Source organism: Bos taurus, chromosome 15 (assembly GCF_002263795.3).
Source record: "Bos taurus isolate L1 Dominette 01449 registration number 42190680 breed Hereford chromosome 15, ARS-UCD2.0, whole genome shotgun sequence".
Lineage (NCBI taxonomy): Eukaryota > Metazoa > Chordata > Mammalia > Artiodactyla > Bovidae > Bos > Bos taurus.
This window is the reverse complement of record NC_037342.1, coordinates 20,019,268-20,042,901: the sequence shown is the minus strand read 5'-3', so window position 1 is coordinate 20,042,901 and position 23,634 is coordinate 20,019,268. Positions and strand designations below refer to the sequence as shown.

The following is a 23,634-nucleotide window of genomic DNA, read 5'->3' as shown; positions in this document are numbered from 1 at the left end:
TCCTCTTTGGAATCTGACTGCCTCCCCAGGAGCACTGCCCAGAAAGAAGGGAACTTGGCTCCAGGACCCCCACCATTCTGTCTGTTCTAATTGCTTCTCCTTTACGTTCTCTTTCTCAGCCCATGGAAAACCCTATTCTAGGCAGAGAGTGGATGAAATTATGGCTGTCTGACCCTTACATCTCCAATATATTTTGTCTATACATCATCCCCAAGCTCTAAGTTCCCCCCTTTAAAAGTTTTTGACTAGCTGCATCCCCTCTCTGCAGTAATGAGATCAGGGTTGCCCATATTTTTGGAAAAGAGGAAATGCCAGGAAAAAAATGTGACGAAATAACTGTATCACCACACCCACAATAAATTCTTTGTTCTTGAAGCAACAAACTTAGATAACAAACTGATAGGGTCATTGATGGTTGCAAGAAAGTGTCCTTCCAAATCTAAAATTCTGCAGTTCTGCTAATGCTAGGGGAGGCCATTTGGTTTGTGATGCTGGAAAGGACAGGAAAAATATGGGCATCATTTGAGGTGTCAGGCAGCAGTGGGTCAGACACTGAAAAAGGGCTCTGACTATTATATCTGAGCATGATTTCAAGATTCTTAAGAAATAATGTGAATGGAACTGAAAACTCTTCTCTGATGCCTAATTGTTGACTTTGCCTCCTCTCTCAAGACCTCTAGTCATTAACTTCTCTTGTAGGTTGCTGGTGCTGCTGCTGCTGCTAAGTCGCTTCAGTCATGTCCAACTCTGTGCGACCCCATAGACGGCAGCCCACCAGGCTCCTCCGTCCATGGGACTTTCCAAGTCATTAACTTCTCTTCCAGGTTAGGCCCTGCCATTTCCTCAGCTCCAAACCCCTGGCTGTGCCTTGATAGGACATCTCAGCCCTTGGACACCCTCATTCTTCTGCCTTGGGGTCAGGACATGGTGGGCTCTGAAATTTTATGGGACATTATTATCAATGAACATTTATCAATATGGGGTGTTTAGAGCCCTGTGATAAAGTTTCACATGCTGTAAACCTCAAGGGGCTTCCAATCATGTTGGAGAAATGAGGTACATGCATAACGCACCCCGTCCCAAACAGCCTGTATGTCACTGCTCTAGGAGTTGGGAGAAGGAGAGGAGCACGAAAAGGAACTCTCAGCTGCTGAGTCAAGAAGGCGTGCACTTGTGCCACTTGAGTTGCAACTGCTTTTCAAGCCCCACCTAAAAATAACTCAAGCTCAATCTGCAGAAATTCTGCCCTGAGTGGGTATGCCTGTGTTCAAGAAGGATGAGTGATTCTTAGACCTCAGCAACTGAGCAGGAAGTTTCGACCTCAGTAACATCAGCAATTAAGACTAATAATATCTCCCATTCTGCTTTGAAGATGAGAAGACTGTATAGGTGAAAGAGCACTAGTTGCTGTTCAGATATTTACTGGGATTGTTCATTATTATTTCACATTCAAGAGGTACAGCAGGTGCTTTTACATTCTGATCTGACTACTAAATCCAGAGTGAGGCCCTTCCCTTCAAACTGATCACTCTGGTGTTTAATCAGATTCTGAAAACCTCACACTACCAAAGCACCCATTTTTAAAATTGCTGTTTAAGATAAATGTCCTACACTTTTATGTTGTATTTTTGAAATGGATTTGATCAGAGCAGTCCTTTGATATTGTAAATATCTACACATCAGCTCAACTACTTTCAGATTAATCAAAATATTTAGGCATCTTCAGAGCAATTTCTCATATTCATAAAAAAGGCTATGGTTATTGACTTCCTGATATTATGTTTTGGGAAATCTCTTTATGACTTGTGTAAAAGGAATAAAAGCTAGTTTCGTGGAACTACATTGTCAGAGTAATGAATGCTTTAAAAGTACATTGATTCAAAGCCTACCAGGCTCTCCCCTTCCAGCTGCGTGAGTGTGCCCTAGTGAGTCTTCGAAGGAAGGAAGCTCTTCCTTTGCCCCACTTCCTGTGCCTTCTCAGAGCTGGGCTTCGAGCCAGTGGGAACGGAGAACGGCCAGACTGTTGAAAGGTCAACGGCCGACATGGTGTTCTCAGCATCTCTCAAAGGTTCTTAGGGAATGAGTTGCAGGGAGCTGAGTGGCAGCGAGTGTACCCCAGAGAGGACACTTGAGTTTTTTATTTCACATGATTACATATGCAAATTGGTTTTTGATTCCCTGGGTGCCACCAGGGTTACGGGGTGTCGAGGGAGGTGGAAGAGAAGTGTGCTGGGCATGCATGGGGGGTGGAGGAAGCTGGTCTGGGGTTAAAAATGTGCTACAGACATTTCCCTAAAGTGAAAAAGCTCCACAATCACAAAAATCCAGACAACGAGGCAAGAACTGTGAATCTAAAAAATGAGACTGAATTTTCAAGTGACATATGATAATCCTGTGATACTTTAAGAATTCTACATTAGCAAGGACTTATTTTTTTAAATACTTCATAATTGGCTTTTAAAGGTTTTCCTATTATAGCCAGGTAAGTTAACACATATCCACCCTGCTCTCTAGACTAAAACAACCCCCAGGAATGAGTAAATGTCTGTGACATTTCGGTTAATTGGAGTCGGTGTTGGGGAACCTTTTGACTGTTAACGGCTATAAGCATAACCTTTATTTGTCTTCACTAATGTGGTTTGAGAAGATGCAGGGTTGTGTTGGAAAGTGTGGGCAGAGGTGGGGGATTTTGAAAGCATATGAAGTTGTTTATTAGCTTTGTACGTTTGTGACATTTCAAAGACAAAACACGAACTTTGCAAAATCATATTCTTCAATGATAGAAATAGTATAACTAGGGATATGGACATATAGATAAAAGAGAATACAGTCTGTTTGAAACACATTATAAGGGTGAAAATCCTTATCAAATTTGCCATTTCCCCCACAAGGAAAGTGTAAGAGATCTAACTGAGATGTGCTGCCAGACATGGGAGGGTCAACCACAGGAGGAGGGAACTGGATCAGGAAAAGTGGGACTTGGGGAATACAATGCAGCAGAGACTGGAGGACCTTGCACAGCATTATCTAGAAGGTCTGACAACAGACTGCAGGTGATGGCTGGGCAATGTTAACCACAGAGAATTTCAGAGCCAATGATGTTCAAGGGTCTTACCAGCACTGCCCAAGGGGAAGATGTAATTTAACACTTTTTAGTAGCGACATTTTAAAAAGTAAACAGGAACAGGTGAGATAAACTTTAAGAACTTATGGTGTTGAACCCAGTACATCCTGTCAACAGGAGGCACTAGCGACTTCCAGTGCCAGGTAGCCACATGTGACTATGACAGGGAAGAATTCAGTCAGGTTTTGGTACCAGGAAAGTCTGTCAGAGGAAGGCTAGCCTCATGAGGACTGATGGGAATTCTTCTGTTAACTGTTAGTTTACAGAAGAGAAAAAACAGGTTAGAAACTTCATCAAAAATTTCCATCTTATTTGCAGTGAAAGCTATAAACATTAAAATATCAGTGAGATACTGTTTCCCACCTGTCGAAATGGCCAAAGATTTTTAAAAATTGCAGTTGTTTGAAGGTACCCATGCTGCTATTAGCAGTGTAAATTGTTATAACTCTTTTTGAAAACAGATTTACATTTCATGTCAAATGTGTTCGTTTTTTGTTAACTTCTAAGATTCTACTATGAAAAACAATAAAATTGATTATTTACTGAATGATGATCTTAAAACAGATAACATGCTTAGTGTATGTTGGAAGTCTTTTAATTCTAACACCAGCCCTGCATGTGCTAAGTCACTTTAGTCCTGTCTGACTCGTTGTGACCCCTTGGACTGTAGCCCGCCAGGCTCCTCTGTCCATGGGATTCTCCAGGCAAGAATATTAGAGGGGATGCCTTTTCCTTCTCCAGGGAATCTTCCCAACCCAGGAATTGAACCCGCATCTACTTCTGTCTCCTTCATTGGCAAGCAAGTTCTTCACCACTTGCACTACCTGTGACGGAGTTATATTACCCAGTTTTAATCCCTTGAGATAAGCCAAAGTATGGAAAAATTTATTTTACCATATTACTATAACATTGTTAAAAGAAGCAAAAAATTAAGCTCCCTCCACCCACTAGGAAAAAAACAGATAAAAAACGTGATTCAAAAATCAAGGAATGATTACTTAAGTGAACCTACTCAAGGCAATTGATGTTTTTACTAAAGTGTTCTTAAAGATATATAATTTCATGGAAAATACATGTCTTAGTCTGCCATTGCCTCAATAAAGCCCTATAACAGAAGCACTGAATCTGCGTGGCATACAACAATAAGCATTTATTTCTCATGCACACGTTTGCAGATTTGCTAGGATGTGGCTCTGCTTTGGGCTTCAGATAAACTGACTTTGGCTGCAGCCTCATGTATGATGCACTGTATTCATTGTAGAGCCTGTGATGAAGGACATCTGCTACTGGGGGAAGCTCTTCTCATGGTAGACCCCTGGAGTGCAAGAGGGCGTGAGGGCACAGGAACAACAGTAATTGCACAGCACATTTTAAGCATCTGCTTTCTTCGTGTCTGCTAACTTTCCAAAGCAAGTCACATGGCCAAGCCCCTGGCCTAAATTTGAGGAGTGGAAAAGTTCCTCTCCCTGCCATGAGAAAGTGGCAAGAAAGTTATACATAATTTTATTACAGCAGAATAGAGAATTCAACCTACCATGTTCTGGTTTCCAACACTGTTATTCACATCCCTGCCGCATATACTGACCCCCATTCCAACATCCCTCCAACTCTGATTCCATGATGGCACCAGGCCAAGAAGAAAGCACCTCTGGATCTATGTCTAGATGTCATTCCTTTTGGTCTAGAGACCTTTGAGCTAAAAAAGACAAGTCATCTCTCTCCTCCCACATCTTACATACAAAAGTGGAACAGGAACGAGATGACCACAGTAAACACCCCCATTCTAACAGGGGAAGAGTGAGAAGCATATAGTAGTCATGGGCTTATAGCAATTGCAAAATCCTGGGAGGCAAATGTTGCCAGGTTCCCTTACCTGGCTGAAGAGAACGTTCTTGGATTAGATTCCGTTACTGTGCCCTGGGAGGATCTGCCCATACCCCAGTCTGGTCTTCCCTCAAGCTCTTGGTACTACTCTTTGGGAGGTCCTTCTTTGCCAAAACTCCCCTCTGGCCGGGTCTGAATGCAGCATTAGGGAATATGCCCAATTTGGTAGCTGAACAACCTTCTCAGCTTGCTTCCTGCCTGAAAATAGTTGGGGAAAGAGAAGGTATTTTCATATCTAAAAGAGCCATGATCACTTTTAATTCAAGCTGATGTAAATTTTTCTCAAAACAGTTAAATTTTTCATTCCTACAAATCCTAGTATTTCTGAGCTCTGTTCACTCTCAATTCTTTGAAAACTTGCCCTGTTTTTCTCTGCTTTCATCTCTTACAGTACCTTTTCAAATGCAATTAGCACCAACCCACTTATCCCATCAACACTGTGCATTGCGCTTGCCCATCATGCCAACTTTATCAAGTCCACTTTCAGACTTCCGGTTTATTTAAAGTAACAGCTATAACAAATGTTTCACCACTAAATAACAGGGATCAACATTGTCCCAGCCGCCCGTGACAATATCCCTGTTGCCTGCTCTCTAGTCCCCAAGCTGCTGGCACATGTTTCAGGATTTGTTACCGCAGCCTCCTATTTCTAGTCCTTATTTTAGTCTTAGTTAGCTATTGTCACAATAATGCTATATAACAAGCAGCTATAAAATCTTAGAGGCATGCAGCAATAAGCATTAATTTCTCACTTATGTGGGTTGGCCGAGGTTTGGCTCAACGTCCAGCTCAGTGGCAGCTGGGCTTAGGTCTTGGCCTTGGGTTGGATTCACGTCTGCTCCACTTGTGGTTGTTCTGTAGCCATGGCTGCATGAGCTCGTCTCATTATGGACGAACACACTGCAAGAAAACAAGCCCAGCCACGTCAGCACATTCCAAGCCTGTGCTTGCATCATGTTGCTTTGTCTTTTTATTCTGTATTTTTGATGCTTTAGCATTTTGGGGGCCTTGCTGACCCTGGAGGGACTGCCCCTCCCAGGATTAGCTAATTCCTGGAGACAGTGAATAACTAAGTTTTCCAGTATGCTTTTCATATGCAAATGGATATGGAGGCCATACCCCAACCATCTCTTTTATGGAGCTCTTACATTTCTGGCCAATATTTCCCTGCTCTAATCACCCCAGGGCCAGGTGCCAGACAACTAGGAACAACACAGAACCCACTGAAACTATTAAAAATAGTCAATCTGCTTACGCTGCTTTACCCATTCCTTCCCACAGAAACCACAATAAAGATCTTGCCCACATTTTCCCCTTGTTCCTTCTGCCTCTTGACTGACCCTGTGTGGCCTGTAGTATGGTAGGTCTCCTTTTCTTGAGATCTGTAAGCGAACAAACTCTCTCTTCAATGGCATTTATTTCTGGATCTGTTGGCCTTGCCATACCTGAATAACTACTAATATCCCTTTGACCAATTTAAGTCACTTGGCCAAGCCCAACATCAAGGTGTCAGGAAGTACCCTCTGCTCACCAGCTTTGGCAAGAATGAGTACATGCTTCCCTTAGAAGGGAGTGAAGAATTGGACACTGTTTACCAGAATGGCAAGCCTGTGGATGTCTAATTCTATTAGAGGAACTGGGACTCTAGAATCCCAATTCTATTAGAAGAGTTAGGACTCATAATTCAATTTGCTGAAGCTGAGATAGGGAGTATGATTTCAGATATATACAACTGAATCTATGCAGAAAAATAAGTATTGAAGGAAATACATTAAAATATTAATAGGGTATATTTTGGGGTGCTAAGACTGTGGATGATTAAAATTATTCTCTTTTTTTTACCAATTGTCTTTCATGAGGATATATTTATTTTAAAATTTTAAATGTACAATATTAACTAGAAACTGAGTCTTCTAAGTATTAAACTAAAATTGCTTGAATATCTTATGCTTAAGAATGGTCCTAAAAGCATGGGAAAGGAGAATTTGCTGCTGATTCCAAGTGTTAGAACAGAAAGGCTTCCAGAGCAGAGAGCCATGAAGGGCCTGGCATGGGCCACCCTCTTTTTATTTGCTATTGAAAGTGTGGTGCACAGACCACCAGCATCAGCATCACCTGGACACTTTTTTAGAAGCGCGTATTTCTTCAGGTGGTTTGCATGCACATTAAAACTTGAGATGTACAATGTTTATTATCAGTTCAGTTCAGTTCAGTCGCTCAGTCATGTCTGACTCTTTGTGACCTATGAACCGAGGCACACCAGGCCTCCCTGTCCATCACCAACTCTTGGAGTCCACCCAAACCCATGTCCATTGAGTTGGTGATGCCATCCAACAATCTCATCCTCTGTCATCCCCTTTTCCTCCTGCCCACAATCTTTCCCAGCATCAGGGTGTTTTACAATGAGTCAGCTCTTCGCATCAGGTGGCCAAAGTATTGGAGTTTCAGCTTCAGCATCAGTCCTTCCAATGAACAACCAGGACTGATTTCCTTTAGGATGGACTGGTTGGATCTCCTTGTAGTCCAGGAGACTCTCAAGAGTCTTCTTCAATATCACAGTTCAAAAGCTTCAATTCTTCCGCGCTCAGCTTTCTTTATAGTCCAACTCTCACATTCATACATGACCACTGGAAAAACCATAGCCTTGACTAAACGGACCTTTGTTGGCAAAGTAATGTCTCTGCTTTTTAATATGCTGTTTAGGTTGGTCATAACGTTCCTTCCAAGGAGTAAGCATCTTTTAATTTCATGGCTGCAATCACCATCTGCAGTGACTTTGGATCCCAGAAAAATAAAGTCTGACACTGTTTCCACTGTTTCCCCATCTACTTGCCATGAAGTGATGGGACCAGAGGCCATGATCTTCATTTTCTGAACGTTGAACTTTAACACAAATTTTCACTCTCCTCTTTTCACTTTCATCAAGAGGCTCTTTAGTTCTTCTTCACTTTCTGCCATAAGGGTGGTGTCATCTGTATATCTGAGGTTATTGATATTTCTCCCGGCAATCTTGAGCCTAGCTTGTGCTTCATCCAGTCCAACGTTTCTCATGATGTACTCTGCATAGAAGGTAAATAAGCAAGGTGACAATATACAGCCTTGATGTACTCCTTTTCCTATTTGGAACCAGTCTGTTGTTCCATGTCCAGTTCTAACTGTTGCTTCCTGACCTGCATACAGATTTCTCAAGAGGCAGGTCAGGTGGTCTGGTATTCCCATCTCTTTCAGTATTTTCCTGTTTATTGTGATCCACACAGTCAAAGGCTTTGGCATAGTCAATAAAGCAGAAATAGATGTTTTTCTGGAACTGTCTTGCTTTTTTTGATGATCCAGCAGATGTTGGCAATTTGATCTCTGGTTCCTCTGCATTTTCTAAAACCAGCTTGAACATCAGGAAGTTTACAGTTCACATGTTGCTGAAGCCTGGCTTGGAGAATTTTAAGCATCACTTTACCAGTGTGTGAGATGAGTGCAATTTTGCAGTAGTTTAACATCATTTAAATTAAACACATTTTTACTTCATAATTCAAAGTAATTGATAGTTATCATTATTTTAAAGTTAAAATAGGCAGATAGTGGGATCGATAGGTGAACAGATTGGTTCAATGATAAAGTACCCAAAATTTTCATGTGACAAAAATTAATTATTCAATCTATAATATTTATTGATTGCAAGCTTGATGTGGGTCCCTGTTCCAGGTAGGATAGCATTATCCTCCTCCTAATTTGTAACACAGACTATAATTCTGGGAGATGTTAGTTGGAGTTTAATAGGTGTCCACTGTGGGACATTACTATGGCTGTAATAAATGACTATAAACTGGATGAGTTAACACAGCACAAATTTACTGTTTTACGGTTCTGGTGGCAAGATGTCTGAAGTGAGTCTCTTTGGGCTGAAACCAGGCTGTGAGCCCGGCTGTTTTCCTTCTAGAGGCTGCAGGGGAGGCTCACCCCCTTGCCTTTTCCAGCCTCTATAGGTGGCCTACATTCTTGTGTCCCCTTGCATCTCCAAAGCCAGCCATGGCTGGCTGTGGAGTGCTTCTCAGGCTGCCTTACTGACCCTCTTCCATCTCCCAATTCCACTTTGAAGGACTTTGGTGGCTACGTTGTGCCCACCTAGATAATCCAGAACTTCTCTAAACTTAAAGTCAGCTGATAGACAACCTTAATTCCCTGGAAAGTTCCAGGGATGAGAACGTGGATGCCCTTGGGAGGCCATTAGCCTGTCTTCCACACCCATGAAATGGGAATTTGTTGGTCACATAATTCTTCAAATAATATTTTCTTCTTGGAGTTTTGAGATCTTCATCAGCATAGTGAAGTCTCAGAGAATTCTTAAAGAGGCCTTTTAACCGTGCCCAGCCCATGAACTCTTCTTTTACTTGTACACTTCATCAAGTTGAGCCTGAAAAATAGGAAGAAATTTGGAGAAAATCAAAGAACTGGCTTCTTCCCTAAAGGAGTTGAAGAAAGCTTTTTATTTTTCCAGTCATTTCAAATTAATCGTGAATTCATCAGTGCTGAGGGAATGCAGGGTGGAAGAGTGAGTGAGGACATCTGTAGTAATAAGAGGCCCCAATTACCTGGCTTCTATCCCATTACAGGGCACCGCTGAGTGCAGCAACGGTTGTGGGACTCAACACCTATTTCAATTTTCACCAGGGACATATTGTGCCATTATGAATAATTTAAAAAATATGTCCTGGTCTCTATCACTCTGTTTCTTATATGTAAAATTGGGTTAATTGCATCCCTTTCATCCAATGCCATTGTGGGGTTTTGATTAATGTTAAAATGCTCTTTGGCATCTATGTGCAGAAAGAGTTATCAAATTTCAGCACCAAATATTATGATGGTAATGAGAACTAGCTCACCAATATTTCATTATATTTGCAACTTTTTTGCCCACTAATTTACTGCATAAGTCATCAATGGCTACATGTAGTATTATCTCGATAGGCAGAACAGAAGCTTCTTTCATCTTTTAGATATCTCATGTTGAAACCACAAAGTATAAACTAGAGAAAGCTGTGTATTATAAAAAAAATTCCCAGAAGGCACTTTTTTTTTTTTATTATGGTGAGCATAATGATTGCTTACAACAAAAAAGCCTTGAAAGGTCTCACATGTTCTAAGATTATTCATGCAGCAATTATGCTATTGATGACAATCTGTTTTTATGATAATATGTTGTAAGCTATTTGAACTCACTCTAAAAGCACAGTATAATACTTGCAGTCTTCCTCAGGGCCTCTCTTGCCAAGATACCCATTCACTTCCTGGATTAGAAAAAGCTAAAAAATAGATTTTAAAAAAAGAGATAAAGTTTGTCTACATTGAATTGAAACTTGTGATTTTAAAGTGAAGACTCACAAAAAAGAGAAATTGTTGGGTACACGGACTTATATTCTCCCTGATCTTATTTATCTTAGTGCGAATATTGTACTTGTGAGCCACTACATTATGTGTATGGCACAAAGGAAGGGGACTTATTTATTTGCAATTTGCCAAGAACAAAAGGGCTTTCCCAACTCAGATCTTAAATGTAACCCTGTGTTGTTATTGGTTTTCAAGTAACTACTCGTCTTTCATTTAGGTTCTTAAGATTCTGGCTTGTTTTTGCAGAGTATGTAGTAAATACCCTGGGGGAGTCTCCAACAAAAATAAAGTTGAATTACCTTTTAAAAGAAGGTGTGCTTTCTGATGTTAAAAGGTTAAATCTCACTCTTGTTTCATTCAAGTTTAGTTACAACATGAAGTTGAGGTTAGATCCATATGGGTAGAGTGAAACTGCCCCACTGAAACACCTGTTTGATGTCATCATCTGTGTTCATAGTCTCAAAAATATACTAGTTATTAAATGAAAGATGCTTTCCATCCTAAAGAGCAGGGTGTTTTTCCCCTCCACTTCATTTTCTTTCTTTTTTTAATTTTCTACTTCATTTTAAATGTAGATATAATCTGGGTAAATAATTTGAGGATGGGTGAAAGAAAAGTTTGGTTGAGTCTGCTGAGAGTAAGCAAATTGATTACTATTCTGATTTTTGTAAGCTGGGATACAGAAATATTTAATTATGTAAAATAAAATTTAAAAACAGACGTAGAAGTTAGGGTAAAGGGAAGTGGGTAGAGAAGAGTAAAATGAGATGAGGTCACACTTAAAAATGCACCCAACTTTTGTAGCACACACAAGCAGGTTTCTCTACTAACACACACAATTCAGGCTAATTGGGATACATACTCTATAGATCTGGGACAAACACATTTATTTCTATACTTTTTTAGCAGCTCATGAAACAAGAGGAAATAACCTCTGATGAGAACCTCTTGAAGATAAAGCGAAGTCAGTTAGCCAGAATCCAATTATTTTTGACAAAATTGGAGTGAATGAAACTTTCTCTGTATTTCTCTCTGTCTTTTTTGGGTCTCTGTCTCTACTTCTCTTTGTCTCTTTCTCATTCTGGGATTAAAGCTGACTCTGTACAGTTGAATTCTCTAAAGTTAGATGTGCTTATGGTACAATGCAATTGTTTTCTGAATTTGGCTGTTGAAAGAATAGAATTTTAAAACCTACTTACCTCTGTTATTTTCAGAAAGGAGGGAGTGGGGTAGCTGATCATCAGATCATATCAGATGATACAATGTAATTTTATTTTTAGCTTTGAAATGCAACCAGGGGACTTTAAAACAAAATCCAATGTGCTACAACCAGTCACGACCAGCTGGCACTGCAAAACACTGAAAATCACCAACAAAGGGCATTATCAGTGAAAGCCAGGAGCTAGGGGAAGTCCTCACTGACAGCTGATCGGTTTGCCCCAACCATAGAGGAGTTGTGTGTTGCTTATAAATCAGAGATAGCAACATCCGGTGAACCCAGAGATTCCCACCATCAATTTTTGTGGATAAAAGTGGTTCTTGATTTTGAACACTCACACTTCAGGGTGCTTCAGAGATGTGGAATGTTGTTCTGGCTCTGTTACTAACTAGCTCTGTGACCCTGATGTAATTAACCCTCTGCTTGTCCCTCTGTTTCCTCTCAACACAACGTGGATTGGACTAAGATAGCTTTAAAGTCCACTCCAGGACCTCACGTTTAGGCAGGGCAGTAATATCCTGTCTGTATATGTAAGTGTGTAGTACTTTTTAACCTCTCTTTAGCTGAACTGAATTCTCATAGTCCCTATTCTAATGATGGTGGAGAGAGAGAGAGAGAAACATATAAATGAAACAAATAACAAACCACTGTATTTTGCCACTTCAAGGTACCTTATTTTCTTCTAGTTTAGAATTTAGTCTTTTGGTGTAGTTACCCAGTATTTAAATTTAGTTGATTAAAACCTCAAGGTCTCTGTTAGGGTTGCCTTTTCCTCTCTAGGTTTTTACCCTGTTTGCCTGTCCTTGCCTTGCCTTTTCCTCCTCCTGATTCCCTCCGCTTCCTCCTTTTCTTTCTCCTCTCCTTCCTCCCTCTCCCCCTGCTTGTCCTTCTCTGCTTGTACTGCTTCTCTTCCTCATGATGGCTTCTGGGTGCAGGGGCTGCCTGTATGGTAGTGCGGCGTAGAGGTGGGGTTTCTGGCCTGGAGTTGTCTCCACCTGAGTATCTCACGCTGCCAGTCCCTGCTCATCCTTCTGACAAGTACTGGCATCTCCGCTGGTGCCCTTGGTTGCAGTCGTGCCATCTGATCTTCAAGCCCGTGGACTTTGTGGCCTGCTTACTCTGTTCCCCACTGCTGCTGGAGCATGCTGGAGCTGTTGGAAGGGAGCCAACTCTGAGGGTCAGGAATTCTAAGGCATCTCTACCAATATGCTATGTTCCGTTTCTGTTCTGAATCTAAACTGTGATGGTTTAGGGCATACAGAAGGACTCCCCCTCCCACTCTGTCTCTGTTTTTGGTGTAAAGCAGACTCTTCTTTCCTTAGATTCTTAAACACACTTAAGGGTTTCCATTTTTCACCAAGCCATTCCAATCCTGGAAGGAAGTATACTCACCTATGTCTTACTATTTCTCTTTTCTGCCTCCAGGCTAGGAGAAATGCTTTCTTTGTTTGTTATAATATCATATCCTGATCATGTAAGTATTTCCATGTTTCACACTAAGCGTTCTATATTCAAGTCCCTTACGTTTTGCTGCTTCAAAGTCTGCAAAAGTATTCCCCCCTCCACCCAGCTTAAAAAAGTTTGGCTCTTGAAAATTAGAAATAAATATCTGGCATTCTTATCTTCAAAATGTGCATGAAATGCTTACTTAAGAAGTTACAAGCTGAAGTCTGGCTTCCTTGATTGCTTCTAGGCAAGAGATTCTAAGACTTCTGTGGACAGGGGACAAAATGGGTAGCAAGAATTAATAAGCATAAAAATGACACAAGCTAATATCTCAATATATTATTTAAAAATAACACTGGGTTCTACTTCTGGAATATGGAGTAGACATGCTTTTCCCTATTTCTAAGAACACCTATTTGCTAAGAACAACACCCCCCGCACATTATATATATATCAAGCAAACATGAAAATGCTCTGAAAAGTAGAGAGAAAGCAGATTGCCTACCTTGGGACTCGGGCAAAATACGGCAATCATTTGACTGGATTTTTTTTTTTCCCCTCATATATCCCATATGTGCAGCCAAATAATGGGCAATCTGAAAATAGCAACAAACACAGACAAATTTAAATAAAAGGAAGGCTAAAACAAAAAGGTTGCTTTTTTTTTAACCAAAGGAAATACAGATCAGATGGACAAATGAAACTATTTTTTTGCAAATGACCTGGTTATCCATGTAGAAAATCCCAAGGAAACTAGTAGGTTCTTTACTACTGGGCCATCTGGGAAACCCCAAAAAGAATTACATTAAAACTAATTAGTGAATTTAGTATTGTTGCATGATACAAACTAAACATCTCTCTCCCTCTCAGAAGTCACTCAGTTGTGTCCAGTGGGCTCACTGTAGCCCACCAGGCTCCTCCCTCCATGGGATTCTCCAGGCGAGAGTACTGGAGTGGGTTGCCATTTCCTTCTCCAGGGGATCTTCCCGACCCAGGAATCAAACCCGGGTCTCCCGCATTGCAGTCAGACGCTTTAACCTCTGAGCCATACTAAACATGGGAAATCAATTATACATTATATATATAGTATATATACTATTTTTTATAAATGAACATGTATACATCAAAATTAAAAGAAAATACAATTGCCCAGTGATTGTGACTACATTGAAACAATGAAATACTTAGGTGTAAATCTAACAAAGCATATCTAGAAAGTATATGCTGAGAACTATAAGACACTGATGAAAGAAGTCAAAGATGAGTTGAATAAATGGAAAGACATGTTATGTTCATGAGTTGGAAGACTTAACATAGAAAGGACAGTAATTCTTCCCAACATGAAATTCACACCAAAATCCTAGAAAGATTTTTTGTGTGTGTGTGAAGACACAATTATTCTTAAGTTTATATGGAAAAAAGTAAACAGTTAAAACAGTTTTGAAAGAGTAAAACAAAATTGGAGGAATCTGTCTACCTGATTTCAAGACATCATTTAGCCACAGTAATTAAACTTGTATGAAATTTGTGGAGAGATAGACACAGAGATCTGTTGAACAGCTTAGAGAACCAATAAATAAACTCACACAAATATGCCAACTGATTTTTGACAAAAGGTGCAAAAGCAATTCAATGGAAGAAAGATTGCCTTTCAGCAAATCATGCTAAAGCAGCTGAACATTCATAGGCAACCCCACCCCATGAATTTTAACCTAAACTTCATATCTTAAATAAAAATTAACTCAAATGGATTATGGGCTTAAAAATAAAATGTAAAACTATCAGGTTCCTGTAAAACAACAACAACAACAACAACAAAAACAGGAGAAAATCTTCAGGATCTAGAGCTAGGCAAAGAATTCTTAGACTTGACAATAAAATTAAGATCTCTACAAATTTGATAAATTGTATATCATTAAAATTAAGCACTTTTGCCTTGAGAAACACTCTGTTAAGAGGATGAAATGACAAGCTACAGATTGAGAGAAGATATTTGCAAACCACATTTCTGGCAAAGTACTAGTGTCTAGAAAATATATATAAATATGTATGTATAAATTAATGAACTCTCAAAATTCAATGGCAAAATAATCAAAGCATGGGCTTCCCTTGTTCCCTAGTGGTAAAGAATCTGACTGCCAATGCAGGAGATGTAGGAGATTTGGATTCGATCCCTGGGTTAGGAAGACCCCCTGGAGAAGCAAATGGCAACCCACTCCAGTAATCTTGCCTGGGAAAGCCCATGGACAGAAGGCCTGGTGGACTACCGTCCATGGGGTTGCAAAAGTGTCAGACATGACTTAGCGGCTAAATAAAAACAATCAAACTATTCAATTCCAGCAAGGAAATAGGCAAAAGACACGAAGAGATGTTTCATTAAAGAAGATATACAGATGGCAAATAAGCATAAGGAAACATGTTAAACACCATTAGTTAGGCATCAGATAAATGTAATATACAATGAGATATCACTATTATTAGTGATACTATTAATCAGAATAGCTTAAAAAAAAAAAAAGAGGGACAATACCAAAGACTTGTAAGGTTGCAGAGAAATTGAATAGCTTATACATTGCTAGTAATAATAAAAATAGTACAGCTCTGGAAAGCAGTTGGCAGTTTCTTAAAAAACTAAACATTCAACTACCATACAACTCAGAAAATGTACTCCTGGACATTCATTCCAGAGAAATCAAAATTTATGTTCACACAAAATCCTATACATAAATGTTCATGGCAGCTTTACTTGTAATACATAAAAGCTAGAAATAACTTAGAGGTCCTTCAATGGACAAATAAACAAACTATGATATATCCATATCATGGGATATTACTCTGCAATAAAAAGTAATGAACTATGAACAACTTGGATGAATCTCTAGAGAATTATTCTGGGTGAAAAAAGCCAGTTTCAAAAAGTTGCATACTGTATGACTCCATTTATACAGCAATTCCAAGATGACAAAATTATAAAAATGGAGAACAGATTAGTGGTTACCAGGGTTTGAGGAGTGGTCCTATGGGAGGTAGTAAGGTGAGTTGGGTGTGGCTATAAAAGGGCAGCATGAAGGATCCTTGTGGTGATGGAGTGAAAGTGAAAGGCGCTCAGTCGTGTTTGACTCTTTGTGATCACGTGGACTGTACAGTCCATGGAATTCTCCAGGCCAGAGTACTGGAGTGGGTAGCCTTTCCCTTCTCCAAGGGGATCTTCCCAACCCAGGGATCGAACCCAGGTCTCCCACATTGCAGGTAGATTCTTTACCAGTTGAGCCATAATGGAAGCCCAAGAATACTGGAGCGGGTAGCCTATCCCTTCTCTGTGGATAGTTCCAACCCAGGAATGGAATGGGAGCCTCCTGCATTGCAGGAGGGTTCTTTACCAACTGAGCTATCAGGGAAGCTCCTGTGGTGATGGAAACACACTTTTATTGATTGTATTGATGTCAATACTGTGGTTGTGAAATTGTCCTTTAGTTTTGTAAGATGTTTCCTTTGGGGAAAAATGGTAAAGGGTCAATGGAATCTTTGCATTATTTCTTATAACTCAATGTGAATCCACAATTATTTCAAAATAGCACATTTAATTTAAAAGTGTAAGTGTTTTAAAAAAGCAAAGATGATCTCATATGCAGTACCTGTGCCCCATACACACTTTTTGGTACCTAGAACAGTTCCTGGTAGATAGAAGACAATTAATTTTGCTAAATGAATAAGCTATGAATTTGTAACAAGAAAATGATTCATAAATTGATTTTATTTAAAATTCATAAAACTTAGAACCTCCAGGAGAGATAGGAACGCTTTATCTTCCATCATTTACAGATGTTTCACAGTCTGTTCACCTTCCCCTGTAATATTGATTTGTTCTAAGTTTGTGGACCTCTGAAGGATTGTTGGAATCAGAATATGCTTGAGAGCACAAATATTCCACAGAAACCAGTTGAAAAATTTTTCATTTTTCTAAAGAAATTCTATTCAGTTTTTTTTTTTTTCCCCTTTCTCACTGGGAATACTAGTTTTGTGCATTTCTTCCTACTTTGCAAGCACTTGATATCCAGGTCTTGGCTGGCTCAGAGTGTAAGTAGTCATTTGGCCCCACTCTAACTCACAGGACCAGTATCCTCCCCAGTTCCTCTATCATTTAATCCAGCACCCAGTGAGGCTTTTGGAAATGAGAGTTTGGGGAGAGAGACGGGGGCCTATGCCTTTGATGTTTACTATTGAAATTCCCTGGAAGGACTCAGTTTACCCCTCAACCGTAAGTAGTGTTAGTCAGGAGACATTCTGCAGAAAGAAAACCAGGTCTCTGAGAACTCATTCTGCTCAACAGCAGTGTTTCGACTCAGAACTCCGAGGCTGGGTGAGTATATTTTGAAGGTCTCGAAATAGAAATAATCAGATCAATGATCAATTTATGCTTCCGAGGAACCTGGTATAGTCAGAGCCAAGAGAATGCGGAGCCTGAAGTCGATTGATCACACAGCTGATGGAGCAGCTCCCTCTAGTGGTCAGAGTCTGCACTGCCGAGTGAAGCAAAAGGGCGTCTTGTAACTTAGAAATTAAAGTAAAAGAAAATAGAGACTTAACTCAGCCACTAACAACATTTGACGTTCAAAACTGCATTTTCAAGGCTTATAAAACAAGCCAGCCTCCACAGGCAAGGAGAGAGGAGTCTGGATTCTGATTAGTAAACAGGTGCCCAGAAGCAGAACGTGAGATGCTTGTTTGCCTTTGATGCCCCTTCAGCACTTCTGTAAAACCTCCCTGTTCTTCTGAGTGCAGCCCATCTCATACTCATTAAGGATTCAGTGCTATTGCCTTGATCAAGATTTGTGATCTAGTATTGTGCTCTTACATTTTTCTGTGAAATTAAGTCAACAGATTCCCATTTCCAATGGACATACATTCTAAGTACTGTTCTAAATGTGGCATTAAAGGCCATAAAATTACAAGCATCAAGAAGAAGTAAAAATTGGTTCTGGTATTAAGATGAGCCCAGTCCAGCCCAGCTCTGCCCAGCTCAGCTCAAGTCTCAGATTCCTCATCTCTAGATGGTTCTGGGTGTTGGGGAGGTCATGGATCATGACTTATAGCATTTTACTGAGGCCCCTAATTATAAGGGATTTGATTTTGGTCATACCTTAAAGTTTTCCCTACTTTCTTTAGTGTAAGTCTGAATTTTGCAATAAGAAGTTCATGATCTGAGCCACAGTCAGCTCCTGCTCTTGTTTTTGCTGACTGTATAGAGCTTCTCCATCTTCGGCTGCAAAGAATATAAACAATCTGATTTTGGTATTGACTATCTGGTGATGTCCATGTGTAGAGGTGTCTGTTGTGTTGTTGGAAGAGGGTGTTTGCTATGACCAGTCTGTTCTCTTGGCAAAACTCTGTGAGCATTTGCCCTGCTTCATTCTGTACTCCAAGGCCAAACTCGCCTATTATTCCAGGTATCTCTTGACTTCCTACTTTTACATTCCAGTTCCCTATAATGAAAAGGACATCTTTTTTGGATGTTAGTTCTAGAAGGTCTTGTAGGTCATCCTAGAATGGTTCAACTTCAGCTTCTTCAGCATTAGTGGCTGGGGCATAGACTTGGATTATTGTGATATTGGATGGTTTGCCTTGGAAACGAACAGAGGTCATTCTGTCATTTTTGAGACTGCACCCAAGTACTGCATTTTGGACTCTTTTGTTGACTATGAGGGCTACTCCATTTCTTCTAAGGGATTCTTGCCCACTCTAGTAGATGTAATAGTCATCTGAATTAAATTCACCCATTCTGGTCCATTTTAGTTCACTGCTTCCTAAAATGTACACTCTTGCCATCTCCTGTTTGACCACTTCCAATTTACCTTGATTCATGGACCTAGCGTTTCAGGTTCCTATGCAATATTGTTCTTTAGAGTATTGGTCTTTACTTCCATTACCAGTCACATTCACAACTGGCCTTATTTTCTCTTTGGCTCTGTCTCTTCATTCTTTCTGGAGTTATTTCTCCACTCTTCTCCAGTAGCATGCTGGGGACCTACCGATCTGGGGAGTTCATCTTTCAGTGTCCTATCTTTTTGCCTTTTCATACTGTTCATTGAGTTCTCAAGGCAAGAATACTAAAATGGTTTGCCATTTCCTTCTCCAGTGGACCATGTTTTGTCAGAACTCTGCAACATGACCCGTCCATCTTGGGTGGCCCTACATGGCATGGCTCATAGTTTCATTGAGCTAGACAAGGCTGTGATTCACATGATCAGTTTGGTTAGTTTTCTGTGATTGTGGTTTCCATTCTGTTTGCCCTCTGATGGAGAAGGATAAGAGGCTTGTGGAAGCTTCCTGATGTGAGAGACTGACTGTGGGGGAATCTGGGTCTTGTTCTGATGGGCGGGGCCATTCTCAGTAAATCTTTAATCCAAATTTCTGTTGATGGGCAAGCCCGTGTTCCTTCCCTGTTGTCTGGCCTGAGGCCCAACTATGGTGGGGGTAAAGGTCACCTCCCTCCAAAGGACCCACACCTGCATTGTTGTATTCAGTGCCCCTGACCCCGCAGCAGGCCACTGTCAACCCACGCCTCCACTGGAGACTCCTGGACACTCACAGGCAAGTCTGGCTCAGTCTCTTGTGGGGACACTACTCCTTTCTTCTGGCTCCTGGTGTGCCCAAGGTTTTGTTTGTGCCCTCCAAGAGTCTATTTCCCCAGTCCTGTGGAAGTTCTGTAATCAAATTCCACTGGCCTCCAAAGTCAAATTGCCTGGGGATTCTCATTCCCCTTGCTGGATCCCCAGTTTGGGAAATCTGTTGTGGGTCCTAGAACTTTCCATACAGTGTGAGAATTTCTTATACAGTGGAAGTGACAAAATAGATTCAAGGGGTTAGATCTGATAGACAGAGAGCCTGAAGAATTATGGATGGAGGTTCATGACATTGTACAGGAGGCAGTGATTAAGACCATTCTCAAGAAAAAGAAACGCAAAAAGGCAAAATGGTTCTCTGAGGAGGCCTTACAAATAGCTGAGAAAAGAAGAGAACCTAAAGGCAAAGAAGAAAAGGAAAGATATACTCATTTGAATGCAGAGTTCCAAAGAATATCAGGGAGAGAAAAGAAAAATAAGAAAGTCTTTCTCAGTGATCAATGCAAACAGAGGAAAACAACAGAATGGGAAAGACTAGAGATCTCTTCAAGGAAATTAGAGATACCAAGGGGATATTTCACGCAAAGATGGGCTCAATAAAGGACAGAAATAGTATAGACCTAAGATATTAAGAAGAGGTGGCAAGAATACACAGAAGAACTATAGAAACAAGACCTTAATGACCCAGGTAACCACGATGGTGTGATCACTTACCTAGAGCCAGACATCCTGGAGTCTGAAGTAAAGTGGGCCTTATGAAACATCACTACAAACAAACCTAGAGTAGGTGATGGAATTCCAGCTGACCTGTTTCAAATCCTAAAAGATGATGCTGTGAAAGTGCTGCACTCAATATGCCAGCAAATTTGGAAAATTCAGCAGTGGCCACAGGCCTGAAAAAGGTCAGTTCTCATTCCAATCCCAAAGAAAGGGAATGCCAAAGAATGCTGAATCTACTGCACAATTGCACTCATCTCACATAATAGTAATGTAGTGCTCAAAATTCTCCAGGCTACGCTTCAACAGTATGTGAACTGTGAACTTCCAGATGTTCAAGCTGGATTTAGAAAAGGCAGAGGAACCAGAGTCCAAATTGCCGACATCCATTGGATCATCAGAAAACCAAGAGAGTTCCAGAAGAACATCTACTTCTGCTTTATTGACTCTGCAAATTTTGAAAGGTGTATGTCAAGGCTTTATATTTCCACCCTGCTTATTTAACTTACATGCAGAGTACATCATGAAAAATTCCAGGCTGGATGAAGCACAAGCTGGAATCAACATTGCTAGAAGAAATATCAATAACCTCAGATATGCAGATGATACCACCCTTACAGCAGAAAGTGAAGAGGAACTAGAAGAGCCTCTTGATGAAAGTAAGAGAGGAGAGTGAAAAAGCTGGCTTAAAACTCAACATTCAGAAAATGAAAATCATGGCATCTGGTCCCATCACTTCATAGCAAACAGATGGGGAAACAATGGAAATAGTGACAGACTTTATTTTCTTGGGCTTCAAAATCCCTGCAGATGGTGATTGCAGCCATGAAATTTAAAAGATGCTCACTCCTTGAAAGAAAAGCCATGACCAACCTAGACAGCATATTAAAAAGCAGAGACATTACTTTGTTGACAAAGGTCCATCTAGTCAAAGCTATGGTTTTCCCAGTAGTCATGTATGGATGTGAGAGTTGGACCACAAAGAAAGCTGAGCACTGAAGAATTGATGCTTTTGAACTGTGGTGTTGGAGAAGACCCTTGAGAGTCCCTTGCAAGGAGATCAAACCAGTCTATCCTAAAAGAAATCAACCCTGAATATTCATTGGAAGGATTGATGCTGAATCTGAAGCTCAAATACTTTGGCCACCTGATGTGACGTACTGACTCATTGGGAAAGACTCTGATGCTGGGAAAGACTGAAGGCAAGAGGAGAAGTGGACGACAGTGGATGAGATGGTTGGATGGCATCACTGACTTGATGGACATGAGTTTGAGCAGGCTCTGGGAGTTGGTGATGGATAGGGAAGACTGGCATGCTGCAGTCCATGGGGTCACAAAGAGTCAGACATGACTGAGCAACTGAACTGAACTGAGGCCTCTAAACTCTCTACCAGCTCTGAAAGTCCTTTTTCATAATGGATCTTTTGGCTGGAAACTCTGTCTCCTCAAATATCTTCTGTGTGTGTGCTCAGTCACTCAGTCTTGCCTGTTTCTTTGTGCCACATGGACTGTGGCTTGCCAGCCTCCTCTGCCCATGGAACTTTCCATGCAAGAATACCAGAGCAGGTTACCATATCCTACTCCAAGGGATCTTCCCAATCCAGTGACCTGCAGGTTGATCCAGAGACCCTTCCTGCATCTCCTGCATTGGCAGGTAGGTTGTTTACCACTGAGCCACATGGAAAGCCTCAAATATTGCTTATACACTTTAAAAGTTTCTTTATTTTGCTATTTTTTTCTAAAGTGGATAATTGTCATATTATCATGTTATTGAGGGGAGCCTGTCTCTGACCTTTTGCATCTCTTTATTGTGGTTTGACTAAGTGCATTTAAAAATTACCATTGCTTTAATATGTACTGTAGCACACTTTTTATTTCAAAGTTTTAAATACCATTAAAAATTTTATGCCTTAAAAGATATTTATGCTTTTGAAAAGGAGGCAACGAGGTATGGGTGTTAGAGTTGGACCATAAAGAAGGCTGAGTGCCAGAAGGATTGATGCCTTCGAACTATGGTGCTGGAGAAGACTATTGAGAGTCGCTTGAATGCAAGGAAATCATACCACTCAATCCCAAAGGAAATCAACCTTGAATATTTATTGGAAGGACTGGTGCTGAAGCTGAAACTCTAATACTCTGGCCACCTGATGCAAAGAACCAATTAAATGGAAAAGACCCTGATGCTGGGAAAGATTGAAAGTAAAAGGAGAAGAGGGCAGCAGAAAATGAGATGTTTAGGTAGTATCACAAACTCAGTGGACTTGAATTTGAGCACACTCTGGGAGATAGTGAGGAACAGAGAAGCCTGGCATCTTGCAGTCCATGAGGTCGCAGAGAGTCAGACAAGACTTAGCGACTGAACAACAAAAAACAACAAAGTGTAAGTAGCTGCTTGTTTGCTTTATACATGTCCTCTACGGTCCCCCTCCCAAAAGTCCTGTGGCCCTTTCACAGAATACTGCATTATGAGCAGAAATTAAAATGGTTGTAAGTAATTTCATCATAATGTCCCAATTGTCTTCTTTCTTTACCCTTAGAGGCTAAAGCATGTGTATGTGTGCATGCCGCGTCGCTAAGTCATGTCTGACTCTTTGTGACCCAATGAACTGCAGCCCACCAGGCTTTTCTGTCTATGGGATTCTACAGGCAAGAATACTGGAGTGGGTTGCTACTTCCTCCTCCAGGGGATCTTCCCGACCCAGGGATCAAATCCGTGTCTCCTGCATTGGCAGGCAGATTCTTTTACCACTAAGCCACTTGGGAAGCCTATAGAACCTAAGGCAGGGTTTTGCAGTTCTCATAGTTTTCTCACAATACTGGATTAAAAAAAATAAAACAAATCCCAATATTTGGGCTCCCAATTTTTACATTTTAAGTATACCAAAAAATGTAACTGTCTTTAAAAAAGACTTTGAAAAATCTTTGAACAAAAGTTTGTTTCCAAGTATCCTCCTTATGTGTGTCATTAAAAAAATCGTATAATTATTTGAGAAAAGTTTGATTTAAAAAATATGCCATTCAGATATATCTCCTTATCTTTCTGCTTGTCTCTATCTCTCACACACATACACATTTAGGAAATAATTTAATTTCACCCCCTTGCATTTGGGACATGTTTGATAGCAAGCTTGGGGACAAAGTGGAAAAATGATCATTTAGCCTAAGAAATTAGATTGTAGTTTTACTTTACCAAGAAATAACTGTACATAGATGAGAAAATATTGAACAATTATGTCAGT

The 23,634-nt window shown here is 40.4% G+C and overlaps 1 long non-coding RNA gene across 1 annotated transcript; it reads right to left on the bottom strand.

The window, feature by feature from the left end:
- Positions 1–4,115: 4,115 nt before the first annotated feature.
- On the bottom strand, positions 4,116–6,268 carry LOC104974178 (uncharacterized). The gene is made up of 3 exons (XR_811397.4): positions 5,761–6,268; positions 4,998–5,206; positions 4,116–4,439 (listed from the first exon to the last, which is right to left on the bottom strand). It is a non-coding gene; the product is annotated as an uncharacterized lncRNA (long non-coding RNA).
- Positions 6,269–23,634: the final 17,366 nt, after the last annotated feature.